The sequence below is a fragment of the Elgaria multicarinata genome, chromosome 5 (assembly GCF_023053635.1).
Source record: "Elgaria multicarinata webbii isolate HBS135686 ecotype San Diego chromosome 5, rElgMul1.1.pri, whole genome shotgun sequence".
Taxonomy (NCBI): Eukaryota; Metazoa; Chordata; class Lepidosauria; order Squamata; family Anguidae; genus Elgaria; species Elgaria multicarinata.
In genome coordinates this window covers 120,419,554-120,432,792 of record NC_086175.1, presented here as the reverse complement: position 1 = coordinate 120,432,792, position 13,239 = coordinate 120,419,554, and positions in this window count along the sequence as shown.

Genomic DNA, 13,239 nt, shown 5'->3' with positions numbered 1-13,239 from the left:
TTCTCCACAGCCATTTCACTAGCAGTATTTTTAGTCACTGCTTGTCGGATGATCTTGATGGATGATAGTTCAGTTGGGAATAGGGATGGATGAATCTGTCGATTTCAGTTTTTCTCTGTATCTAGTTTTTCCTGTCTTAAATTCAATTCCTCCTGGATTGTGAGACTTTTTCTAATCATAATTATGGTTTATCCCAAACATTAAGATTTTTCTTATTTAACTCCACTTGAAAATGTGTTTATACTTTTCTCCTAATATATGCATTGTTTATCAATATGCACATTTTTTAAAGCAATTTTTCCAAATACAATGCATTTTAGCATGATTTCCCCTAATATACACCCCTTCTGTACACTTTTTCCTTTTGGAGAACTGCTTTGCTAAATTCATAGAAGTTTCAATGATGTGAGATTTTCAAAGGATAACGAAGGCTCATCTACACCAAGCAGAATATTCCACTATGAAAGCGGTATGAAAGTGGAATATAAAAGGCAGGAGCCACACTACTGCATTATAGTTATATTGAAGTGCACTGCAGGATCTACACTACTGCTTTATAGTGGTAGTGAAGTGCACTGACAACTGGTGGGGCCTATGACACAACTACACCAAGCAAGATATAACACTATGAAAGTGGTATGAAAGCAATGGGCCCCAACAGTTGTCAGTGCACTCCAATATCACCATAAAGCAGTAGTGTGGCACCTGCCTTTATATACTGCTTTCAGACCACTTTCATAGTGGAATATCTGCTTAGTGTAGATGAGCCCTAAGTTTCAGTTCAAAATGCAAAAATTAGGCAAGTTTCCATTTTAATGGGAACTGAATGGATTCCTCCCATTTCCATACCTGGGGATAATTAGATCTTGAATCAACCCAAATTCAGAGGTCTACAAAAGGTAAGTCATAAAACCTTTGAGTTGACTTGCTATTTAATTACATGTTGAATGGGTTGCTGGGGAACATGGGAGGGAGGATGCTGTTGCACTGCACCCTGCTTGTGGGTACATGGTGTGAACATAGTGCTGGATAGATGGACATTTGGTCTGATCCAGCATGGCCCTTCTTATGTTCTTCTGATTTACGAGGACATATGTGCCTCTTTGTCACAAGATGCCTAAAACTATCTCATTGTGGCTGGAATTGTAGTCAGATCCTTCTTTCCCATTGGCTACTGCTGAACCGCCATAAACACAAATCATATTTAGAGCATCATTACATGGGGGGAAATCACATTTCCTTACCGTCGCTTCCCTGCCCCCGTTTTCGTCCCTCATCACTTCCTCATTCTTCCCAGAGGGGAAAAAGGAAGTAAACAAAGACCATGTGGCCCATTCAGGGGCTGTTTTTTATCATGCTGCTTTTCCTGCACACAGCAGGAGATTGTGGCACATTCTATTTTCAAAAAAATGTTGGCTCAAAAGGGGTCTATTTTGCTATGGAAAAATGAGCAGAAAGAGTGGAAGGCAGACGTCGTCGTCTAAAGGACATTCACACATCTGTAAGCGGGCAGTAGTGAGCATGCGATAAAATGCTCATCTGATGAAACTCTTAACATTCATGTACAACGCATTAGAAGAGAACACAAAATGTTTGACATTTTTCTCCCTCTCCCCAAATACTAGAACCTGGGGTCATCCCAAGAAGCTGATTAGTGGGAGATTCAAGACAGATAAAAGCAAGTACTTCTTCTCACAGTCAGTAGTTAAAGATGTAGTGATGGGCACCAATTTGGGTGGCTTTAAAAGGGTGTTAGAGAAATTCCTAGAGGAAAAGGCTATCAATGGCTACCAGTCCCGATAGCTATGTGCTACCTCAAGTAGCAGAGGTGGCAAGCCTATGCACACCAGTTGCTGGGGAACATGGGTGGGAGGATGCTATTGTACTCATGTCCTGCTTGTGGGTTTCCTGTGGACAACTGGTTGGCCACTGTGTGAACAGAATGCTGGACTAGCGGGACCCCCGTCAGACCCAGCATGGCTCTTCTAATGTTCTTATCTTTGGCATACATTACCACAGTAATTCTATAAGGTAGAATTATTCCCATATATCAAGTAGGAAGTTAGGATGACACCGAGAAATGGAGCTTGGCTAAGGCCACCTAGTAAGTTCATGACAGAGGTGAGGTTTTAATTGGGCACTTCATGATTTGCTTTGTCTGCTTCTTTATGGTAACCAAAGATTACATCCAGGCTCCATTCCATGCGTGGGGAGTCTGAATTCCAGGCATCATAGACTAATTAACCAGAGCTGTCTCTCTCTGGCTGCAGTAGAAAAACACTATTATTTTCCATTAAATGCTAAAAGTGCTTGGTGCTGTTTGTGTGGAGCAATATGGAGTGACTCCACAAACTATAATTAAACCCTGGTGGCAATTTTGGCAGACTTTCCCTCCATATGACATATTTATGGATCTCTTGTTAGGAAGTAGGAGAGGGGATTCATTGTATTACAGCAGCCTTCCTCAACCTGGGGCGCTCCAGACGTGTTGGACTACAACTCCCAGAATGCCCCAGCCAGCTGGCTGGGGCATTCTGGGAGTTGCAGTCCAACACATCTGGAGCGCCCCAGGTTGAGGAAGGCTGTCTTACAGGATCATTAGCCTGTTCATGTTCTTCTCTAGCTTTGTTATTATGAGGGGCTGCGTCCAGTCTTTTCACCTATTTCCACCTTCACATGGAAGGGATAAATCTGGACATGAAAGAGCTTGTCAATGTTGGTTTCTCTCAATTTCTCATTTTTCCAATCTTAACTTTTGTTCATCCTGAACACTGAGTTTTTTTTTTAAAAAAGAGTCCGCATGAAAATTAATACACATTTTTGTTTGCGTTTCTTCTTATATATGCATTTTATATGAATTTTTCTTGATATAACTTTTCCGTGATGATGATAATGATATTATGTTATTATGATTTTAATTTAATGCCATCCCATTGCTGGGGTGGTTTGCAAAAATTGATAAAAATGCGAGATGCAGCGTAATAGAAATAGTCTAAAATTTTAAATTTTAAAGCAATGTAAACAGATAAAAACAAATAAGCAATGTTTCCCTGATAGACCTGTTCTAAAACAGCAGACATAGGGCTCGTCTACACCAAGCAGAATATTCTACTATGAAAGCGGTATATAAAAGGCAGGAGCCACACTACTGTTTTAGAGCAGTATTGAAGTGCACTGCAGGATCTATGCTACTGCTTTGTAGTGGTACTGAAGTGCGCTGACAACTGTTGGGGCCCATTGACACCACGCCGGATATAACTCTATGAAAGTGGTATGAAAGTGGCATATGGTCTGTGTCATAGGCCCCAATAGTTGTCAGTGCACATCAATACCGCTACAACGCAGTAGTGTGGCTCCTGCCTTTTATATACCGCTTTCATAATGGAATATCCTGCTTTGTGTAGATGAGCCCACAGATACTTGGGACTAGAGGGTTGTCGTTACCTGGTGCTGAAACCTAGTGAAAAGTGCAAACGTTCAAGGATGACCTCTCATGTTGTTATAGATGAAGTGATGACCACCAATTTGGAAGGCTTTATAAGTTGGGGGGGGGTGGATAAATTCCTGAAGGGGAAGGTTATCAATGGCTACTAGCCCGGATGGTTATGTGCTGCCTCCAGGATCTGAGGCAATAAGCCTGTGTGACCAGTTGCTGGGGAACATAGATGGGAGGGTGCTGTTGCACCTGTGTGTCATGCATTGGTTATTTCTCGGTTGGACTACTGCAACCTTCTTCTCACTGGCCTTCCTTCTTCTCACATCAGTCCGTTGGTTTCTGTTCACCACTCTGCTGCTAAGATCATCTTCTTGGCTCGCCGCTCTGACCATGTTACTCCACTTCTGAAATCTCTTCATTGGCTTCCAATTCACTTCAGAATCCAATATAAACTTCTCCTGCTGACCTACAAAGCTTTTCACTGTCTAGCTCCTTCCTATCTTTCCTCTCTCATCTCACACTATTGCCCCGCTCGTGCTCTTCGCTCCTCTGATGCCATGTTTCTCACCTGCCAAAGGGTCTCTACTTCCCTTGTTCGGCTTCGCCCATTTTCTTCGGCTGCTCCTTACGCCTGGAACGCTCTTCCAGAACATTTGAGAACTATAAGTTCAATTGCAGCTTTTAAAGCTCAGCTAAAAACTTTTCTTTTTCCTAAAGCTTTTAAAACTTGATTTTGTTCTGACTTTATACTGCTAGTTTTACCCTACCCTGTGCCTGTTTGGTGCATTCTCTTCCCCTCCTTATTGTTTTATTATGATTTTATTAGAATGTAAGCCTATGCGGCAGGGTCTTGCTATTTACTGTTTTACTCTGTACAGCACCATGTACATTGATGGTGCTATATAAATTAATAATAATAATAATAATAATAATAATAATAATAATAATAAGTTCATGTTGGCCATTTGGTGAATGGAGTGTTGGAACAGATGGACCCTTAGTCTGATCAGAATTGGCCAAGCACCTTGTCCACATCCTCAGGCCTCAATAATTAAAACTCATCCAATAAAACTGGACCAGACGGTGCTCTGAACACCTCTTCTAGTGGAGCTGCATTAAGCATGGTGTCCAATTCATGATGAATTTGAGCAACTTTATCTTCAAAGTGCTGTGCAAATTTGTCACAGCATGCTACCAAGGGTTCTACCATCTCTTGCCCTGGCCCAGAGTGTAACAGGCTATGAACAAACTGGATTACTGCAATGCATTATACGTGGGACTGTCTTTGAAAATGATCCAGAAACTTCAGCTGGTACAAAACAAGGCAGCACGTTTACTAACAGAGACTGGCCAACAAGACCACATCACACCAGTCTTTTTCCAGCTTCATTGGCTTCCAGTCCAGATCCAGGCCCGATTCAATGTGCTGGTATTAACATTTAAAGCACTAAACAGCTTGGGGCCAGGCTGTCTGAAGGAATTCCTCTTCCCATATGTACCTACCTGGAAAATACAGTCATCCTCAGGCGTCCTTCTCCGTGAGCCCCTGCCAAAGGAAGTGAGACAGGTGGAGGGCCTTCTCTGCTGTGGCACCCCGGCTGTGGAATGAGCTCCCTAAGGAGGTTTGCCTGGCACCTACACTATATTATTTCAGATGCCAGGAGAATATCTTTTTATTCCCTCAGCATTTTAACTGTCTATAAACTTAATTTTAACTTTGCTGTTTTAAATTTGTATTTTAAATTTTATTTCTGCACTGCTGCTGATTTTATTCTGGTTGTGCTTTTATATTTTATTTTATATCATGCTTTTATACTGTTTGTTTTATACTTTGAATGGTTTTAATTTTTGTGAACCGCCCAGAGAGCTTCGGCTATTGGACGGTATAAAAATGCAATAAATAAATAAATAAATAGTTCATCTGAACACACTTACAGAGTACTTTGCAGAGCCCAACACATGAAGGTCTAACCAATAGACAGGTACACAAAAACATCAAAGGTGGGACTTATGTATTCATCCCCCTCCCCAGTTTTGTCCAACGCTAGAGCAGGCAAATACCTGCAAAGGGCTTAGTTGTCCATCAAACCCAGTATCATCTCCTCTGACAGGAAGCAGCTCCCTGGGGACTTAAGCAAAGGTTTGTCCCTTCACCTGCTACATGACCTTCTTAAAGTGCATGCCCACACTGTAAGTTTGGAAAGAGAGGCCCTTCTCATTTGCCCACCCATGAGAGCAGTTAGGCGGGTGATCACACTTGAGATGGCCTTTTCTATGGTGGCCCCACACTTTTGGAACGAGTTGTCATTGAGGGTCATTTCAGGCTTTTAGGAAGGCCTTGAAAACATATTTTATCTCAGCCTTCTGTTGTTGCTGTTATTGCCTGTTGTTGCTGTTGTTTTATTGTTGGCTTGCATTTTTGTTTTTATTGCAGTTTTACTGGGTTTTTTTATTGCTTTTTATATTTTAACTGTTTTATGTATATTATTGCTTTAAGCTGCCTTGGAAGAGGTTCTCCCCTGAAAGGCGGCCAAGAAATATATTGAACAAATAACAGATAAATAATAGTGACATCAGAGATCCAACCTTGAACCTTCTGAATGCCTACCACTGAGCCCTCCCCATCATTAATATACTGTCCAAGGACACTAGCATGGTACTCCTGGTGTCTAACATTAAATAGAGCCCTGCTCCATCAGGAGAAAACTCGATCTAGTCCAACATTCTATTTCCCACAGTGACCAATCAGATGCTTAGAAGGATGGACATGAGTGTAACACCTCCCTCTCGCTTGTGTTCCCCAGCAACTGGCATGCTGAGGCATACTGCCTTTGATACTGGACTGAATATCATGACTGGTAGCCATTGATAGCATTCTCCTTCATGAGATTGTCTAATCACCTTTTAAAGCCACCAAAGTTGAACCTCCTTAACATCTTAGGATCCAAGTCCAATTTGGGGGAGATATCACCCTCCCTGGCAGCCCCTGTGCCCTATCCTACACCAAGAACATAAGAACATAACAAGAGCCATGCTGGATCAGACCAAAGGTCCATCTAGTCCAGCACTCTGTTCAAACACTGGCCAACCAGCTGTCGACAAGGGACCAACCAAGCAGGACATGGTGCAACAGCACCTTCCCACCCATGTTCCCCAGCATCTAGTGGATATAGGCTTACTGCCTCTGATACTGGTGGTAGCACTTCACCATCAGGACTAGTAGCTTTGATAGCCTTCTCCTCCAGGAATTGATCCAACCCAAAGCCATCCAAATTGGTGGCCATCACCACATCTTGTAGTGAAAACTCTGTAGTTTAACTAATTGCTGTGTGAAGAAGTAATTCCTTTCTCTGTCCAGAATCTTCCAGCTTTAGATGATGGGTCTTTAAAACAATGTGGCTTTTTTAATGTATGAATTACACTTTCTCATTGTGGAAGGAGTAATCTCATCGTCAGTTGTATTTTCCACGCAATGTCAAGGATTCTGGTTGACTTCTCCTATTAATTTTCAAGGGATTTTATGCAGCCTGTGTACATGGTGTCAGCTTTTGTACTCACACAGGCATCCATGTACTTCAGTTGGTTTCTCGTTGCTGGGTTATTCAACGCTCGATGGCTCTCAACTAATGTGTAGTGTCTCCACTGAACAGTTTTGTGTTTCAGTTGATATCGCATTTTCTGACAGTTCTATCTGTGGTAATCAATCTGTGACAATTCATTCACACATGCAATGCATCCATGGATGCAATGAATATGTGTGAGTGTACCAGCTCTGAGTATTTCTAAGGTGCCATTATTTCTATTTCACGCTTCATTGACATTATTTCTATTTCCCATTTAAGCAGGTCCTGTTCATTTTCGTGGAGTACAGTACCTAGTAATAGACACACATAAAATGGGGAGATCTTATGCTGCTTGATCCTTTAACTATGTCTTTTGAAACCCTTTATCTGGGGTCCTAGGGGATTACTGTCATGTAACTGTGTACACAACTGCAACTTTAATTCATTTATGGAAACCTTTATTGGGCCTGTTCAGACAACATGCCATGATGGTTAAGCATTTTGAGCTAACCATGATGGCTTAGTACATCATGTATAGGGTGTTTCCCCTAACCTTAGTGACTACACAATCACACCACAGGCTGCAAAAGGCTTAGAAAATCCCATCTTTTCTTCTCTGTCTCCATAGCAGTTAAAATATGATAAATCATAAATTAAATATCTTACAATTTCCTTTCCTTTCACACAGCCTGAGACAGCCATCTCACTCTGCCTAATGACAGGGCCTGCCCTGTATATATTTCCACAGGGGTGGCTGAGTCCATTTTGTATCCATCCCTTATTTGATATTTCATTTTCACGTGTGGTTCATTTTTAAGGGATAAGTAAACGTGTAAACTTGAGCGCTTGGTGGTTCTGGGAATGGTTTTGGAAAGGCATTGTGTTCTTCGTGTGTTCATCCATTTGTATAATTAGCATATTTAACTTGTGGTTGTGAGTGTGTCACATGTCTTCTGAGTGATGCTGTCTCTGTGTGTGCCTGTGTGCTGTCTACACCCATGGCTTCATGTCGATGTAATATGGTAAACAACACACATAATAACAACCAATCAGAGAATGATGTGTCATGAGGCATGATGACATGATGCATGGTGTCAGGAAACAATGCCATATTATACATACATTCCCTGATGATGGTCATACACAAACACTCTCATAACAGAGAATGTTTCTCTGAGTTTATAACATTGGGTGTGTAACTCAATGAGCAAATCACACATTAAGACAGGATCACTTTGGCCATTACTAATTATGTTAGGTCTGCAGAACACCATTATCTTCTATACTTCAATCTTTCATTTGCTGCCCAGTAGAAATGTGCATGCTGGTTGTCTCCACATGTGCTTTTGGGATATTGGGTTCTTTGCTAACCTTGGGAGACCACTGAAATCTCACAACCTTCTGGAGCTAACCCTCAAGTGCAAGAACATGAATATGGGATTAGATGCTCTTTTAATTAGTGCTCATACTAATTAACATTTTCATCCCCATGCCCCATTGTGATTTCAAGTCCTACCTGAAAGTAACTCCCCCCCCCCCCAAATACAACAGGGATCACTTTTGGGTGTTTCTGAACCACAGTTTAAAGCCACTACAAGTATTTGAATAAAATGGAAGAAGGTGTGTTTCTGTAAAGGAGATATTGTCTGCATTTGTGAGCTGACACGTGCATTTTATTTGTAAAAATAGCCAACTAAAACATACCTTCCTTGGATACAGGCTATTTCTTCTGTGTTCATTACACATCAGTTATTAATGGGGTTCTTGTACTGTTGAGCCCATTGAAAAGACACAGTGTCTGAAAAGTAGATGATACCAAGGGAGAGTAATGAAAAATGTGGGTCTTGTTGGAAGATTAATTGAGAAAGTAAATTATTTGATTGAAGGAGTTCACTCGTAAGTACCACCATTGCTCCTGGGATTCATGCAATAAGACACCACTCATTAAAGATTTAATAAGTGTAAGGAGTGTGTGTGTGGGTGTGGGTGAGTGGGTGGGTGGTGGGGCAGGGGGTATGCACATTGGGAACTAGTTGTAGCCTAATGAGTGAATCAAATCATCCCCCCTCTAAAATAATCTACCTTTTCATCTCTATTGTGTCCAACTGCATATGCACATCCTCTTTGCTACCACTTACTTGTTTGAGAGTCAGATAACCAGTGATGAGGTAGTCAGTCCCATCTGATAGAGCAGGTTCGTAGCCTGGGAGTACTCCTAGATCCATCCTTGTCACTGGAAGCCCAGGTGGACTCCATGGCCTGGAGTACTAATCCACAGTAGTGCATGCATTGGTAACTTCCCAATTAGACTACTGCAATGCACTCTACTTGGGGCTGCCATTGAAGACAACTTGGAAGTTGCAGCTAGCACAAAATGCAGCAGCTAGACTGTCAACCAGTACATCCTATGAAGACCATATAACATATAATTCCTTAAAGACCAGTCTAAAAGGAATTGCACTGGCTGCCTATATATTTCTGCTCAGAATTCAAGGTGTTGGTATTGACATTTAAAGCCTTAAATGGCTTGGGACCTCAATAATTGAGGGAGCGCCTCTCCCTAAATATGCCTGCCTGAGACTTGAGATCTGTTGGAGGAGCCCTCCTCCACATCCCACCAATGCGAGACATACACTATGGTGGGATATGGGAGAGGGCTTTCTCTGTTGTGGCACCCTGGCTGTGGAATGCCCTGCCCTTGGAGGCTGGACTGGTGCCAGCACTGGCTTCATTTCAGCACCAAGTTAAGACCTGGCTTTCTAACAAAGCTTTCGATGGCTGACTTCACCAAGTTTGCACATTATTATTATTATTATTTTTATTATTATTATTATTATTTCCCACCTTTCCTCCAGTACTGTGACTCAAGGCGGTTTACGAGATTAAAACATGTACAATCTATATAAATAAAAATGAAAAAGACTGTTCGTTACTGTCGTTATATCTCCGAAAGTTCTTCACCGATTGCTTTGAAATTTTGACACAGCGTTGCGTTCGAATACGCGAGCGTTGTTATGTAACTATGTTCTCTATGGGGTCAAAGGTTTGTCTTAAAATCGAAGAAATAGGCCTCCTCAAAACCAGTCCTGCTGATCATTGTGACATCACCAACCAGTAGGCCAATCCGCTGCCTCTGCCTCCTCTCCTATTTGCATGTACTCTCGCAATTGGCTGAGTGAATATAGATGTCACACCTGTGACAGTTACACGTTCTGAAGAAAGGTAACTGCCAGGAGTTTCCAGTAACCTCCTCACCGTAAAAACATGCTTTTGTATCTCCGAAAGTTCTTCACCGATTGCTTTGAAATTTTGACACAGCATTGCGTTCGAATACGCGAGCGTTGTTATGTAACTATGTTCTCTATGGGGTCAAACGTTTGTCTTAAAATCGAAGAAATAGGCCTCCTCAAAACCAGTCCTGCTGATCATTGTGACATCACCAACCAGTAGGCCAATCCACTGCCTCTGCCTCCTCTCCTATTTGCATGTTCTCTCCTATTTGCTCTTATAGGTCATTGTGACATCGCCAACCAGTAGACCAATCCACTGCCTCTGCCTTCTCTCCTATTTGCATGTTCTCTCCTATTTGCTCTTATAAGTCATTGTGACATCGCCAACCAGTAGGCCAATCCACTGTCTCTGCCTTCTCTCCTATTTGCATGTTCTCTCCTATTTGCTCTTATAAGTCATTGTGATATCGCCAACCAGTAGGCCAATCCACTGCCTCTGCCTCCTCTCCTATTTGCATATTCTCTCACAATTGGCTGAGTGAATATAGATGTCACACCTGTGACAGTTACACGTTCTGAAGAAAGGTAACTGCCAGGAGTTTCCACTAACCTCCTCACCATAAAAACATCCTTTTTAAAAAACCAAACAATCTGCTTTACTTCATCCAAACAATCTGCTTTACTTCATCCAAATAATGCCTCACAGAAGATCACACTTAGAGCGGAAGCACTGCGACAAGAAATTGCAAATCAGACTGATGAAGAACGGGCATCATCAAACGAGAAAAAAAAGAAAAAGAATGCCTCAAATACGTGCCAAGGAACCAGCCAAGCAACGTTCAGCCAGACTTGAGGATGCACGGTTGCGAGCACAGCAATCGCATTCTACAGCTTCAGATCTGCTTTGTTCTCAGCAGAATGAACGCGACAGGCTGAGAGTGGCTGAAAGACGTCAACGAGAAACAGCACATCAGCGTTAAACACGACTCCGTGGTAAACAATCACACGATTACAATCGCCTTGCATTCCGGTACAACCCAGCTGATGATTATAGTGTGAGGTGGCATGTTCTCATCGGCACTATGACTGAAGTGTGTCCTTTTTGCAAGGCTCTTAAATTTAATGGAGAAACAAAAGGAATGTGTTGCGCTGCTGGAAAAATTAAACTGCCTCAACTTGGAGAACCACCAGAGCCATTACAAACTTTGCTTGCCGGATATACCGCAGAATCAAAGCATTTCCTATCTAACATCAGGAAATACAACTCATGCTTCTAAATGACGTCGTTCGGCGCAGAAATCATCACAGCTCCATTTATGCCAACTTTCAAAGTCAAAGGACAAATTTATCATAAAGCCGGCTCCTTCCTTCCGTTTCAAGATAGTCAACATAAATTCCTACAAATGTATTTCATTGGTGATGGCAATGATGAATTGAATGCACGCTGCGGAATTTATACCGGCATAAAAAGGTCCATCGTTTCAAAACTGCAACAGCTACTTCACGAAAAAAACAATTTAGTACATTTGTTCAAAACAGCAATTGACATGATGCCATCTGATACACACAAGATTGTTATTCATGCTGACAAAACGCCTGCTGGAGAACATGTGAGAAGATTCAATGCTCCAACTATAGACGAAGTGGCAATTGTTATAGTCGGAGATCAATCTTGACAGGACCTTTCAAAGGTGAAGATGTCCTCATTCCTCGCATTCCTATGATTCCAACAGATATGCCATTTCAATTTAAGAGATTGCAATTCCCCATTCGATTGGCGTTTGCAATCACCATCAACAAAGCTCAGGGCCAATCTTTAGAATTGTGCGGTTTAGATCTAGACACAGATTGCTTCTCACATGGACAATTATATGTTGCGTGTTCTAGAGTCGGCAAACCAGACAATCTCTATATCTACACAGACAATGGAACAACTAAAAATATTGTATATCCACAAGCATTGTGAAATTAAACATATTAGAAACATTCGCTTTGTCTTTTTTTTCTTTTCAATTTAAATAATCTCACCACCACCACCACCACCACCACCATAGTCTTGGCCAGAGTGAGAGGCAATGGTGAAGAGGAGAAGTATCTCTAGTGGTCTCTTGTCAGTGGGCCTCTTCTGGGGCGCAGGCCCTGTGCAGGTGCCTGAATGTGCCTCCCCTTGATGCCGACCCATGACACGACCTGGCAAGGTCACAAGCGATCTCCTTAGCTTGCTGGGAAGACTCTGAAATTGGGTCTGGTAGCTAATGAGCATCCTTTTTAAAGTTAACTCACGTCCTTTTAGAACTTCCAACAATACTACCTGCACAGTCGTCATATAACAGCATCTAATTAGCTCAAACATGCCACATAAAAAAGTGTGGCCGCCTAAAACAAGTCTGAGGGCAGAACGTTCAGAGGTATAATTAAACATGCCAGTAGCTTCTTTACCAACGTGATATTGTTTAAGTAGAGCACACTGCATTATTCAGAAGACTATTGCTTATAGCAAACACAAGCCTATGGTTTCTGTGGAAACAGGGTCAGAAAGCTATAGGTAGTCAGTGCAAAGCCATCAGTTGTGGGGGAGAGTGTTCGCTTGCGGATTTCATCGTTGGCTGGCCTGCTGGGAGACCCTCCCAGACATCTTTCAAAATCAACACTGCAATATTTCATGAGGTGGGAAATGTCTTCTAATTAAGGGAAAACAAAGCTCTCTTTAATGAATAACTTTCCTTATATAAAGTTCTACAAAGTTCACTTCACATACATTCACTGGTTCTCTCACCACAATTCCTTTCATTCGATCGCCGTTTTGGAGGCCGCGAGGCAAAGCATTTCAAACTCTGCCTCAGGAATAGAGACAGGGTAGAAATTCATTTCATTCATATTCTAATGGGAATTTACGTAATTTTGCAAATTTGAACCATCATGCAAACCAAAATTCAGTTTTCCTTCAAAATCCACACTTTCCTAAATTATGTCCTGGCATTCTCCAATAATAACATGCTTACAGTTTTTA